We start from the raw sequence: 14730 nt of genomic DNA on the forward strand, positions 1-14730 counted from the left end.
TCTGAATGACTAGTCAATATTTGCAGAAGTAGATTTATATTATTAATTTTCAAAGCTTTGGATTATTCTTTTGTATGTTTGTCAACATTATTTAAGCAGACACCCGCAAATGACAAATGTTCATTTCTAGGCTTTTGTTACTTAGAAAAAGTACATGAGCTTCCAGATATATTGACTATGAATCACTTTTTGCACAAAATAAGTATTACTGGAGAAAAAATATGTAGAAAGAGAATTATGAGAGGAAAATAAATGTGCACTTTTCCCATTAAAAAAGTAACAGTTTAGTTCCCCATTTACTCGTGTGTGTGTGTGTGTATGCACATGTTAGAGCAAAAACAGAAATAGTTACAAGATAACAATTCTAATTTCTTTCTTTCTTTCTCTCTTCCTTTTTCTTTCTTTACTTCTCTTTCTTTCTTTCTTCCTTTCTTTCTTTTGTTCTGCTACTTTCAGATCTACTCTTCAAGTATGAACTTCATTTCACCAATAAAAAGTTGAAGAATAAAAAGATAAGTTAAACTCCAGGTTCTTCAGTCGTCTATACACCACAAAGAAATAAATAGTTTTCTAAAAGAAATAAATTATCATTTCACTTTCCATATCCAATCTCTAAAATTAAAATTTACCATTATATCAAAGCTAACTGGTAGGAAGGAACCAATTATTGGAAACTGAAGAGAAATACTCTTCTTCTGGAGTTCACATGGATAACTCTTATTTTCATTCTGGGGCCTTCTGAAGTGGGATCCATGTGGTCTCTCTCATATCATGTCACCTTCATCATTTTCTTCACAGCATTTTAATGTGAGCTGTGATTTTGTTGGTTCAGTTGGTTGTTGAATTTTCCCTAATTGATGTGTCTTTAAATACACTTATTAACTATAGAATAAACATTTTTTGCTTTCAAGATGAAGGCAACAGTCTTCAAATACTGATTATTTTGTTCCTGGAGGTTTATGCTTTGGTTTGTATCTCAACAGTATATGACAATATCATCTTCCCTTTGTCTTGCTATCAAAGTCTCTTGTGGGCTACTGCTGTTACCCATAGACCAGGCTCACAGAAATACCAACAAATGGTGATGAATTTAAATTCTATAGCAAATCTATCCATCTCAATAGTTCTTTAAAATACTTACAAAACACCAAAGGAATATAAAGGATGGATATTCTGTTCTTTCTGTTAATACATATTAAAAATATATGAGCAACTTTCATAGGACAAAATTAAATGCTTTATGTTAGTAAAGTGGTAGCAAAACACTAGAAAGGCAAAAATTTTTTGACTAAATAATACCTCATTGTTTTGGCTATTATGTTGTTTAACAACATAATAAACCCTCTCACTAGAGGTTTCAACATTCTCTGTCAATATATAATGATGTCACACTTTTTTTTGGCGGGGGGCTTTCGAGATAGAGTCTCACTCTGACCCAGACTATGTAGTCTCAGGGTGGCCTCGAACTCATGGTGATCCTCCTACCACTTCCTCTCAAGTGTTATTAAATATTTTTGAGACCACAGGAAAATGAAAACCTTCTCAATTATTTTTTTTCAAAATCAATACACTGATACTGAAAGCTAGGAAAGAGATCACATATATACAACTATAAACCTGTTTCAATTGCACATATATGCATACATTCAAAGCTATATAAGGAAGATAAAAGGGTTCTCTGTGTATTAAGTTATCTTCTCAAGTGTTTGGTTTCTGCTTTTGTAAAATTCAATTGATAATACTTCTATGCAATAATTTCTTTTTTTGAAGATTGAATCTTATGTTCCATGTACTTTTCCTACACTGGAACAATAATAATCAAAAATAATAAACAAAAACTTTGTGAAGCTGAATTGGATTCCTCCTTACTAGCAACAGGATTATATATCGTTCAAGGTGAATTACAATAACATGTATGCCAATTTAGAAATTAAAGAAATCATTTTTTCGCAGATTTAAGACTATATAACAGGTAATAGCATTTAAAGAATGATAACCATACTGAATATCTTTATGTGGTGTTGTATTCTCAATTATCAGTGTTAGTGAATCTTCTTTTCTGAAACTTTTCCACTTCATGATTTTTGTTTTAATTTGCAAAGGATGAGATGAGCTACTAGTTATAGCAATCCTGAAAGTAGTTTAAAATTTGTTTTGCATTTGTTGTATTCCATTCTTGTTCTTTCAGAGGTCCTTCACAAACAAATACATACTTTTTCAAAATTTTTTCTCCTACTTCTCAGAAGTCTAATGGCTCTTTGTGTAGAGTGCAGCCTGCTCCAGAAACACCAGTATGGACTTCATGACTTTCCGGCTGTTGACATGCACAATGCTTCAGTCCCCAGTAGCACATCTCTCCACTGTACATCATAGCCAGCACATGAATGTCACTGAATGTTCCTGCACTCAGTAACCTAGCTGTGTCTAGTCTTGGAAAGAAACTCCTTCACTTAACTGGATAGGGCACCGGTAATTTAGCATCTGCAGCAAGTAATTGATTCCATCAACAAGGTACTTTTGAAGCAAATTAGATTTTCTTGAGAGTCGTTCCCTTCTCTTAGTTAGCGAGTGACAATACATACACAGCAGGGCTCCTCGTCTCTAAGAGAGACATTCTGTAGCTCGTCCCCAGGCAAATCGCAGGATTTTGAATTCACGTTGTTTTCTTTGACTAAAATTTCTGGTTCTGAAAGAAAACTAATCAGCTCTTCTACTTTCTGTGGAGAAGAGTCTTCGGGAAAATCTTCATCTTACTAGTTTATTCTCTTCAAAATATGTCATGGCCAAAATAGCCTGTGTGTATAGTTCCAGAAGATGTGATGGATTTGAAAATTCTTTCTCTTCTCCACACAAGAGTTTCAATTTTTCTAGAGTTGCAGAGGCCCGAATTAAAAAGTGATCGTCCTTGACCGCCGCTTGCTCAGCTGCTGAATGTGGGCCTGGGCCCGTTCCGAGCTCCTCCACCCGGCTCACCACGCCCGACAGTGACGCGGGCCCTGCGGCCGCCATGGCCACCACGGCGGGCGGCACGCCCCAGCCCACCCTATGCAATAATTTTAAGAAATATATGTACAATAAAATTGCTAAGAAAAATGTGTATTGATCTATGTTTGACACTATTTGCATTATTACTATTATTTCCTTCTAGAAAGTCAACATACAGATTTGTTTTCAGTAAAGCTACTTTTCTGTAAAATTCTTGACTTGAGACTGCCAACAGAGCTTAAGTTGGAGTTCCTTGAACATATTTTCTTCTTTTATTTAATATAAAAGAGAGCAGTTATCTTCAATACACAAAAATGTATCTGTAACACGGGGAATTCCATTTGCATTAAGATTCATATTTTTCTAGTCATGCATCTAAATGTTCTTTGCCCTGAAAGGTCTGCTTGCTGATAAGAGCTACCCACAGCATTGCATTTTAAAGTATTTGCTTTTTCACCTGACTTTGTAATTCATTTCTAAATCAAGCACACACTCATTTTGAAAGGAGCAGTCAAGGTGAGAGGGTCTGAAAAAAATTTGAGTGTTTTCTCTTTTATCATCTAGCCTTCCCTAAAGTTAAGATGCCAGTTTCAGGGTTTTATTATCATCACTGGGAACTTTTGGAAGCTGAATTATTTTATGAGCATCTTTAGGTCAATTCCTGTAAAGTATGTCATTTTGATAGTCTTCCTGATGTTTTATACAATTTTTATCACTTGCCTTTTCTTTGACTTTATTTTATAGGAGGAAAAAGAGGTAATTTGCAAAACACATGACATATGAAAAGTATTAAGCACAATTAATAGGTATCTGAAGAGGTGAATTTGGCAAGGTACTCTAGAAAAGTAGATACAGTATAACTTAGGCATATATATTATGAAAAAGAACTCATCTGATTGGCATATGCACTCTTGAGAGGCAAAGGAGGTTCAGAGTGCAGAAAGTGGGACAGCTCAGTAACCCCAGTCTGATGGTGAAAGGCCTGTATATGACTTGAAAAGTTGCTGGCACTGAGTTAACATTGAAAGATTGAAGAAGCTAAAGTGTGATGTTTGCAGGAAAGAAAAGTGCTTGCGGGCAGGAGCTTGTGTTACCTTTTCCAACTTCCCTTATCACTGGGTCATTAGTGAAATTCATAGTAAGATTCCCTTCCCCACACAGCAAATCATTGTCTCACATGTCAATCCTCTTAGGAAACAGTACCACAGGTGCTTATTGTCAGTTATAGACCTCTTTTAATGCAATTAAATTTACAGTGAAGAACCATTACAAGTTCCTTTTACAAGGAAACGTACATATTCATGTTCACCAGAAATATTTTTTGAAGCCAAATGGATTCCAGGAATTTACGTCAGCAATCCAAACCTTTTTTATAATAGAGCTGGGGATATAGAGAGGCAAATGATAGTAGTCTTGTTGCATAAGCCATGGCACCAGACAAATAATACTCAGCATGTTAAAGATATGTTTTTTCATTATTTTAGGGACCCTGTGAAGTCTCATATCATTATCCATTAATAACAGATATTTATAACAAGTTCAAGAAATATTAAAGGCTATACCCAATTATCTTCCCAAACTGGTAGAAGCCCATAATGTAGTTTGTCACTTTGCCAATAGGTTCCACCACATCAGAATTTCCATGGTAACACTGAGCCAAATATGGTAAATACTGAGACTCTAACTTTTCCAATACAGGAAACAAAACATCTTGAGGCAACTGTAGATAAATCACTCACTCATACAACATCACATCAGTCCCAAATATTAGAACTCTACCTCTGTTTTTTGATGGATGCTTAGTTCCTTGAAGGACATAGAAGCCCTTTATGAAGGTCTGCATGTCTTTATGCCTTGTCCTCATATTCTAACATATAGATTAGCTGGTGGCACTTTGTTTTCATATCTTAATTTAAGTTTTATTTGCATTATACAAATCTCTTATGTTCTATTCAACTGAAAAGATTACAATTACTTTGGTAAGTACTATTATAAAACATAGGCAATTCTCTGTACCAACCAAGTTTCATGACATCCTTCACAATACTCCTATAACGTCTATCAGTTGGACCACAAACTCCTATCAATTTTTTCTTTACCTTTGTTCACCTCTCTCTGCTATTACCTTCACAACTAATGCAATATCTCATCACTACTTCTTCATACTCTGTCATGGTTTCATAAGGTTATTCAGCCATTTCATCAAATAAATAAACGAGTAAACAAAATCCTGCTATTGCACAGACAAAAGAGTACAAGAAAGTGAGAAGAGTGGTGTGCATATCATTTCACTGACTCCAGGTCAGTAAGTCTCAGAGATGTCAATCACTCATCTCAAATGATATACAGAATAGTATCTGGAATCTCCACTTGGCCCCACAACTTCTGAGATTTCCAAACCAAACTCCTCCTAGTGTAGGTTTCTTATCTTATTCTTTTTTTTTTTTTTTTTTGATTAAAAGGCAGGATTTTTCTATTTGTTGCTGCCAAGAAAAACAACCAAATTTAAAATCATAGGATTAAGGCATGGAAAAAGGCATTTCAAGCAAATGAAATAAGAAATAAACAGATCCTAATATCTGACAAAAAGGACTTTAAATCAAAATTACTCAGTAGATAGCTTTAAACTAACTACAGGAACAATCTATCAAGAGAATATTACAATTCTAAACATGTATACACATATACATGGGTTCATCCAGTTTCATAAAAATATTATTAGAGGTAAAGTCACAAATTATCCTTGGCACAAAAGTAGCAAATGACTTCAATAACCCACTGTAGTCAACTGAAAAGTCATCTCAGTAAATATAAACAATCAAACAGAGATACATCGGAATGAAATGACATTATGGATCAAATGAACCTAACAGATCCACAACATTTCAATCCAACCTTGTAGAATACACTTTTATTTTTGCTTTTTTTTTTTAATTTTTATTAACATTTTCCATGATTATAAAATATATCCCATGGTAATTCCCACCCTCCCTACCCCCACACTTTCCCATTTGAAATTCCATTCTCCATCATATTACCTCCCCATTACAATCATTGTAATTACATATATACAATATCAACCTACTAAGTATCCTCCCCTCTTCCTTTCTCTACCCTTTATGTCTCCTTTTTAACTTACTGGCCTCTGCTACTAAGTATTTTCATTCTCACGCAGAAGCCCAGTCATCTGTAGCTAGGATCCACATATGAGAGAGAACATGTGGCGCTTGGCTTTCTGGGCCTGGGTTACCTTACTTAGTATAATACTTTCCAGGTCCATCCATTTTTCTGCAAATTTCATAACTTCATTTTTCTTTACCGCTGAGTAGAACTCCATTGTATAAATGTGCCACATCTTCATTATCCACTCATCTGTTGATGGACATCTAGGCTGGTTCCATTTCCCAGCTATTATAAATTGAGCAGCAATAAACATGGTTGAGCACGTACTTCTAAGGAAATGTGATGAGTCTTTTGGATATATGCCTAGGAGTGCTATAGTTGGGTCATATGGTAGATCAATCTCTAGCTGTTTTAGGAACCTCCACACTGTTTTCCACAATGGCTGGACCAGATTGCATTCCCACCAGCAGTGCAGAAGGGTTCCTTTTTTTCCACATCCCCGCCAACATTTATGATCATTTGTTTTCATGATGGTGGCCAATCTGACAAGAGTGAGATGGAATCTCAATGTAGTTTTAATCTGCATTTCCCTGATGACTAGTGACATAGAACATTTTTTTAGATGCTTATATGCCATTCATATTTCTTCCTTTGAGAACTCTCTATTTAGCTCCATAGCCCATTTTTTGATTGGCTTGTTTGATTCCTTATTATTTAACTTTTTGAGTTCTTTGTATATCCTAGATATTAATCCTCTATCAGATATATAGCTGGCGAAGATTTTTTCCCATTCTGTAGGTTGCCTCTTTGCTTTTTTCACTGTGTCCTTTGCGGTGCAAAATCTTTGTAATTTCATTAGGTCCCAGTGGTTAATCTGTGGTTTTATTGCCTGAGCAATTGGGGTTGTATTCAGAAAGTCCTTGCCAAGACCAATATGTTGAAGGGTTTCCCCTACTTTTTCCTCTAGCAGTTTCAGAGTTTCCGGTCTGATGTTAAGGTCTTTAATCCATTTGGACTTAATTCTTGTGCATGGTGAGAGAGAAGAATCTATTTTCATCCTTCTGCAGATATATATCCAGTTTTCAAAACACCATTTGCTGAAGAGGCTGTCTCTTCTCCAATGAGTATTTTTGGCATTTTTATCGAATATCAGGAGGCTATAGCTACTTGGGCTTACATCTGGATCCTCTATTCTGTTCCACTGATCTACATGTCTGTTTTTGTGCCAGTACCATACTGTTTTTGTTACTATGGCTCTGTAGTATAGGTTAAAATCAGGTATGGTGATACCACCAGCCTCTTTTTTGTTGCTCATTATTATTTTAGATGTTTGAGGTTTTTGTGATTCCAAATGAATTTTTGGATTGTTTTTTTCTATTTCCATGAAGAAAGCCTTTGGAATTTTGATAGGGATTGCATTAAATGTGTAGATTGCTTTAGGTAAGATTGCCATTTTCACAATATTGATTCTTCCAATCCAGGAACAAGGGATGTTTCTCCACTCTCTAGTGTCTTCTGCAATTTCTCGCTTGAGTGTTTTAAAGTTCTCATTGTAGAGATTCTTTACTTCCTTGGTTAGGTTTATTCCAAGGTACTTTATTTATTTTTTTTTTTTTTGATGCAATTGTGAATGGGAGTGATTCTCTGATTTCATCCTCCGTGTGTTTGTTGTTAGCATATATGAAGGCTACTGATTTCTGTGTATTTATTTTGTATCCTGCTACATTGCTGTAGGTTTTGATCAGCTCTAACAGCTTGCTAGTAGAGTCTTTAGGGTCCTTTATGTATAGAATCATGTCATCTGCAAATAATGATAATTTGATTTCTTCCTTTCCAATTTGTATCCCTTTTATGTGTGTCTCTTGCCTTATTGCTATGGCTAAGACTTCCAAAACTATATTAAATAAAAGTGGGGACAGTGGACACCTTTGTCTTGTTCCTGATTTTAGTGGAAAAGCTTCCAATTTTTCCCCATTTAGTAATTTGTTGGCTGTAGGCTTATCATAAATAGCCTTTATTATATTGAGATATGTTCCTTCTATCCCCAGTTTCTGTAGGACTTTTATCATGAAGGGATGTTGGATTTTGTCAAATGCTTTCTCTGCGTCTAATGAGATAATCATGTGATTTTTGTCCTTCAACCCGTTTATGTAATGTATTACATTTATAGATTTGCGTATGTTGAACCATCCCTGCATCTCTGGGATAAAGCCTACTTGGTCGGGGTGAATGATCTTTTTGATATATTCTTGTATTCTGTTTGTCAATATTTTGTTGAGAATTTTTGCATCTATGTTCATGAGGGAGATTGGTCTGTAATTTTCTTTTTTTGTTCTATCTTTGCCTAGTTTTGGTATCAGGGTGATGCTGGCCTCATAGAAGGAGTTTGGTAGAATTCCTTCTTTTTCTATATCCTGGAAAAGCTTAAGAAGCAATGGTGTTAACTCTTCCTTAAAAGTCTGGTAAAATTCAGCAGTGAATCCGTCCGGGTCTGGGCTTTTTTTAGTTGGAAGATTATCGATAACTGTTCGGATCACCATGTTTGTTATAGGTCTATTTAAGTGATTAATCTCATTTTGATTTAATTTAGGTAGGTCATATAGATCAAGGAAATCATCCATTTCTTTCAGATTTTCATACTTTGTGGAGTATATGCTTTTATAGTATGTCCCTATGATTTTTTGAATTTCTCTGGAATCTGTTGTGATGTTACCTTGTTCATCTCTGATTTTATTAATTTGTGTCTCTTCTCTCTTTCTTTTGGTCAGATTTGCTAAGGGTTTATCAATCTTGTTTATCCTTTCAAAGAACCAACTCTTTGTTTCATTAATTCTTTGGATTGTTCTTTTTGTTTATATTTCATTAATTTCTGCCCTAATCTTTATTATTTCTACCCGTCTACTGATTTTTGGTTTGCCTTCTTCTTGTTTTTCCAAGGCTTTAAGGCGAAGCATTAGGTTGTTTACTTGCGACCTTTCTAATTTCTTAATATAGGCACTCAAGGATATAAATTTACCTCTTAGAACTGCCTTCATTGTGTCCCAGAGATTTTGGTATGTTGTGTTCTCATTATCATTTGACTCTATAAATTTTTTGATTTCCTTTTTGATTTCTCCCTTGACCCATTCATCATTTAGTAGTGTATTGTTTAGTTTCCATGATTTTGTGTATGCTCTATAGCCTTTCTTGCTACTGATTTGTAGTTTAATTCCATTGTGGTCAGATAGAATGCAAGGAATTATTTCAATTTTCCTGTATTTGTTAATATTTGCTTTGTGTCCAAATATATGGTCTATTTTAGAGGATGTTCCATGTGCTGCTGAAAAGAATGTATATTTTGCAGCCTTTGGATGAAATGTCCTGTATATATCTGTTAAGTCCTTTCCTTCTATGACCTCATTTAGTCCAGATGCCTCTCTGTTTATTCTTTCCCTGGATGACCTGTCAATTGATGAGAGTGGGGTGTTAAAGTCACCCACCACCACTGTGTTTGGTGTTATCTGTGACCTTAGTTCTAATAGTGCTTGTTTGACAATTTGGGAACCCCCTTGTTAGGTGCATATATGTTTAGGTTTGTAATGTCCTCCTGTAGGAGTGTGTCCTTAATCAATATAAAGTGACCTTCCTTATCTTTCTTGACTAACGTCGGACTAAAGTCTACCCTGTCTGATATTAGGATAGCAACCCCTGCTTGTTTTCTAGGCCCATTTGCTTGAAACACCATCTTCCAACCTTTCACCCTAAGATAATGTCTATCCTTTGTAGAACGGTGAGTTTCTTGGAGACAACAAATTGTAGGATTCTGCTTTTTAACCCAGTCTGCAAATCTATGTCTTTTCGTTGGGGCATTGAGGCTGTTGATATTAAGAGATATTATTGAAAGGTGTGTTTTTTTGTTTGCCATTTTTTTTCTGTGTGTGTGTGTGTGTTTCTGGTTCTACCTGCGCTCTCTTCTGTTAACTAGTATTTGAGTATTGCTTGTTTTTTCTAGGTTCCTTATATGTGTGCTTTTCCTTTTCTTCAGCATGGAGGATTCTATCAAGTATTTTCTGTAGAGCTGGTTTTGTCTTCAAATACTCCTTTAACCTGCTTTTGTCATGGAATGTCTTTATTTCTCCATCTATTTGAATGGATAACTTTGCAGGATAAAGTAACCTTGGTTGACAGTTGCTATCTTTCAGAACTTGGAATATATCACTCCAAGTCCTTCTGGCTTTAACAGTTTGTGTTGAATAATCTGCTGTAATCCTGATGGGCTTGCTTCTGTAGGTAACTTGATTTATCTCTCTAACTGCTTTCAATATTTTTTCTTTGGTGTGTGTGTTTGGAAGTTTGATTATAATATGGCGAGGAGAGGTTCTTTCTGGGTTTTGTCTGGCTGGGGTTTTAAATGCTTCCTGTATCTGCATTGGCACCTCTTTTTCAATTTGGGGGAAATTTTCTTCTATGATTTTGTTGAAGACGCCTACTATACCTCTGGAGTGGAGTTCTTCTTCTACTATGCCCTGAATTCTTATATTGGATCTTCTCATAGTGTCCCAAATATCTTGAAATTCCCACTCATACTTTTCTATAAGTTTGTCTTTCTCTTTGTTGGACTGCATTAGGTCTGCCACCTGGTCTTCTAGCTTAGATATTCTGTCCTCTCCCTCATCCATCCTACTGGTGAGATTTTCTACAGAGTTTTTTATTTCATTAACTGTGTTCTTCATTGCTTGTAATTCTGACTGGTTTTTCTTTATTATTTCTATTTCCTTATTTATGTCTTGTATTGCCTTCTTTATTTCATGAAATTGGTGTCCTGCATCTTCTTTGATTCCTTTGATTTCCTCTTTAAGTTCCTCTTTGACTCCTTTGATTTGTTCTCTGACTTCTTTGAACATATTTACAATCATTCTTTTGAACTGTTTCTCAGGCATTTCCTCTAACTCTTTCTCACTGGAGGACATTTCTGATGCATTAATACTTTTAGGTGGGTTTATATCATCTTGCTTTTTATTGTTTCTTGTGTTATAATATATATATTTTTGCATCTTGGATTAAGCTAATGCTTGAATTTTCTAGCTAGGTGGGTATTCTTAGCTGTACCAATTGATTTGATGTAGTATATTTTCAGGGTAGGACCTTAAGGTGTTAGGTGTGGCTCTTAAGACTCTCAGAGTATCTACAAAGATGTTCTTAGGGGTTGAGTTTCCCTGCTATAGGAGTATTCAAGCAGGCTGAGTGGAATAAAATACAGGTTGTTTCTAAAATTTAACCTAACACTGTGCACATTCAATCATAAACAGCCCCGAGTATGTATGCAAGAGTAGTTATTATAACGACCAGATCCTCTATCAACAAAGAGGTTAAGATGTCTGGTCTGTTGAGGGATCCAAGTCAGCTTCCGACCAAGTGAGACCCTTCCCTGGTGCAATCCCAGTTACCTTGTATGATTTTGGTCTCAGTCAAGTTGCTGCCTGGGCCGTCAGGCTGCTGTTCTGATTTCTGGAGCTGGGCACTTGCTTTTCCTGTGGGGCAAACCGAGCCTGGCAAGTGTGGCCCTGCAGGATCAGCACCCCTGCTGCTGGAACTGCTGCTGCTCAGGCTGCCCCTGCTGGGACTGTAGTCACTGCTGCTGAAGGTGTTGCTGCTGGACCCACCGCTGCTGCTGCCTCTGCTGCTGCTGTAGCTGCCACTGCTGGAGCCACCACTGCTGCTGAAGCTGCTGCTGCTGTGTCCACTGCCGCTGCTCCCCCTGAAGCTGCTGCTGCCGAGTCTGCCGCTGCTGCCATTCCTGGGTCTGCTGCTGCTGGGGCCGCTGTTACCGGTGCTGGAGCCGCTGATGTTGCTGCCGAACTCTGCTCCTGCTTGGGTCCCGCTGTTGGTGTGGCCGGGTTCCGGGCTGCTGTTCTGTTGGTCGGAGCTGGGCTCAGGCGGTGTGGGGGAGGGAAGTGAGCCACAGCTGCTCTGGTTCTCTCACTGCTCCAATCGTTCTTCTACCTCGCGGTCTGCTCCTCCGTTGCTCGCTGCTGCTCTCCCCTCAGGTTTCCCGAGTTGCGGAGAGCGCAGTGTGAGGGGAAGCTCCCGCACCTGGCTTTTCCTGCGGCTCCAGCCGAGCCTTGTGGCTTTCTGGTGCACCGTGGCCGCAGTTGGCCAAGCTGCCAGAGCCGCTTTTCCCACCTGTGCAGGCTCTGGATGCTCTGGAACTCTTCTACTTCTCCGCTGCCGCTTCAATTTCCTATACACCTTACTTTTTAGTAAAAGTGTGTATTTTGCTGAGTTTTTTTGGTCTTTCCCCCCCCCCTAGGCTGCTTTGGCGTGGTACCTATGCTGCCATCTTAACCAGAAGTCTCTTATCTTATTCTTAACAGAACTTGACCAGTGTCTCATTCTTATATGAGCCTGGACATTTAAATCTATTGCTTATGATTTATTTCATCAAACACCTGTTTTATCACTTTATTTTTAAAAAGTATATGAATACCTGATTGTCTACCACAGTGACCTTAATCAGCTCTTTCACAAGGAGCACTAAATAAGAAAACTATCCAGATAAAATTAATGTCAAAATGATGGAGGCCTAGGCAGGTGGTATAAGTCAGCCTACGACCATAAAAGTGAACATAAAATGTGCTGTCAAGGTCATCAGCCCTTGCCTTTCCTTGGGGGGGGGGGAATCTCACTATACTAACACTTATAGTCAATCCATCCTAAGTTCATACTTGCCCCCTCCTACTCTAGTACTATCTCGCTTGTGTTTTTATTAATAGTACATAGTCTGTGGTCATGTTATTAATTTCTTAGTAATGTTTTGAGCATTGCAACATTTTTAAAATATTTAAAAAATAGAGACTTCTGGGTAAGATGGTGGCATAGTTGCCACACCAGACTAGCCTAGGGAGTGATTTAAGCAAAACCCCAGCAAAATACATTCTTCTTCTGAAAAGTGAAGAAGTATAGGTTCTTCTTAGACACAGAAGAAAAGCCCAAGAGACCAAGATCCACCAGAAAGGAGGTAAATGGCCAGAGTCCCACTGAGGTGCCCCGGCCCACCAGGCACTCCAGGCAGAAGCAGCAGCAGCAAAGAATGAGCAACAGATGTTTTAACTCCATAAGCCTTCTTGTAAAAATAAGAAATCTGAAGAAAAGACAGCTGAGATCAACTAAAGAGCTACTGAAAGTGCAAGCAACTCCATAAGTCTGAACTCTCCTATCCCCCACCATCAGAACTGCAAACCTCTAACCTTCAGCCCCCAGTGGCAGCACAGCCAGCAGAGTAGATGAGAGGTACAGCTACACAGCACAACACAGAAGAATCAAGGCAGACACTCAGCATTGATGAGATTGGAAGCCACCCCAAATGGTAAAAGGCTGACTGACAAAAAAAAAAAAGATACACAATCCTGCAAGAGCTAATCACTCTTTTCTTGTCAGGGCAGGTTATGGGGTATTTATTCTTGGTTGGCTTTACCATTTTCAAATAACCTATATTTGGGGTTGAATTTTATTGCCTTTGGTGTTTTTATATATATAGGGCCATGGCATTTTGCTTGTTATTATTGGGGGCAGGGTCTGACCCAGATCCAGGTTGACCTAGAACCAAATTCAGAACAGAAATCTCTACCTCCCAAATGACAAGATTAAGGGTGTAGAACAATACAAAACATGAGGGTTTTATACGACTATCTGTTTTAATCCCCCAAATTGCATACTTTGTGGTGTTTTTTATTGATTGTGTGTATTACTCTGTTGAAGTTTAGAATTTGCCAGTAAATTATTCCACCTTGTCCACTAGAATACTTGCTTAGCAAACAAACTCAACACCTAGGATTACTTCTGTGGCTTGTATCGGGGACAAGAGCTACACCTGGCACCTTGAACTAATATCCTGAGGGTATATAGAGGTGGATTGCCACATTTTGGAACACTGCAGATAAATAGAAAAACCAAGCATCACATCAATTCAGGATGCAAAAGGCACTGAAATATGATACAAGAAACTCAAAGAATCAAGACAATACAGTCCCACCAAAAACTATAAATCCATCAGATATGATCACCAATGATACTGTTTTAGATGAAATGCTTGAAAAAAATTTCAAGAAAATGATGGTATCTATGCTCAAAGAAATCAGAGAAGAAATGGTGGGAATCAAAGAAGCAAACAAAGAAATTAAAGAAGAAAACAAACTTCTGAAAGAGAACACAGGAAACCAGCTTACTGAAATAAAGAAGTTATTACAAGACATGAGTAAGGAAATATAAATACTGAAGAAAAACCAGGCTGAAATCCTGGTTATGAAGAATAAAGTCAATGAACTAAAAAACTTGGTGGAATGTCATCTCTCCAGTAGAATGGATGAAGGAGAGAATACAATATCTAAACTAGAAGACCAGGTAGCAGATCTAATACAAACCAACAAAGAGAAAGGTAAGCTAATAGCAAGGTATGAATGGGAATTTCAAGATATCCAGGAAACTATAAAAAGCATAAGAATTCAAGGTATAACAGAAGGAGAAGAATTTAAATCCAGAGGCTTTGTAAGTGCTTTCAACAAAATCATAGAAGAAAATTTTACCCAATTTAGGAAAGAAATGTCAATGCAGATACAAGAAGATTTTAAAACACCAAACACACAA

At 37.3% G+C, this 14730-nt stretch overlaps 1 pseudogene; it reads right to left on the minus strand.

Moving 5' to 3' along the window:
• Nucleotides 1–2084: 2084 nt before the first annotated feature.
• Nucleotides 2085–3009, minus strand: LOC101597280 (annotated as a pseudogene).
• Between the last annotated feature and the right edge of the window lie 11721 nt (nt 3010–14730).

Source organism: Jaculus jaculus, chromosome 14 (assembly GCF_020740685.1).
Source record: "Jaculus jaculus isolate mJacJac1 chromosome 14, mJacJac1.mat.Y.cur, whole genome shotgun sequence".
In the NCBI taxonomy this organism is placed as follows: Eukaryota; Metazoa; Chordata; class Mammalia; order Rodentia; family Dipodidae; genus Jaculus; species Jaculus jaculus.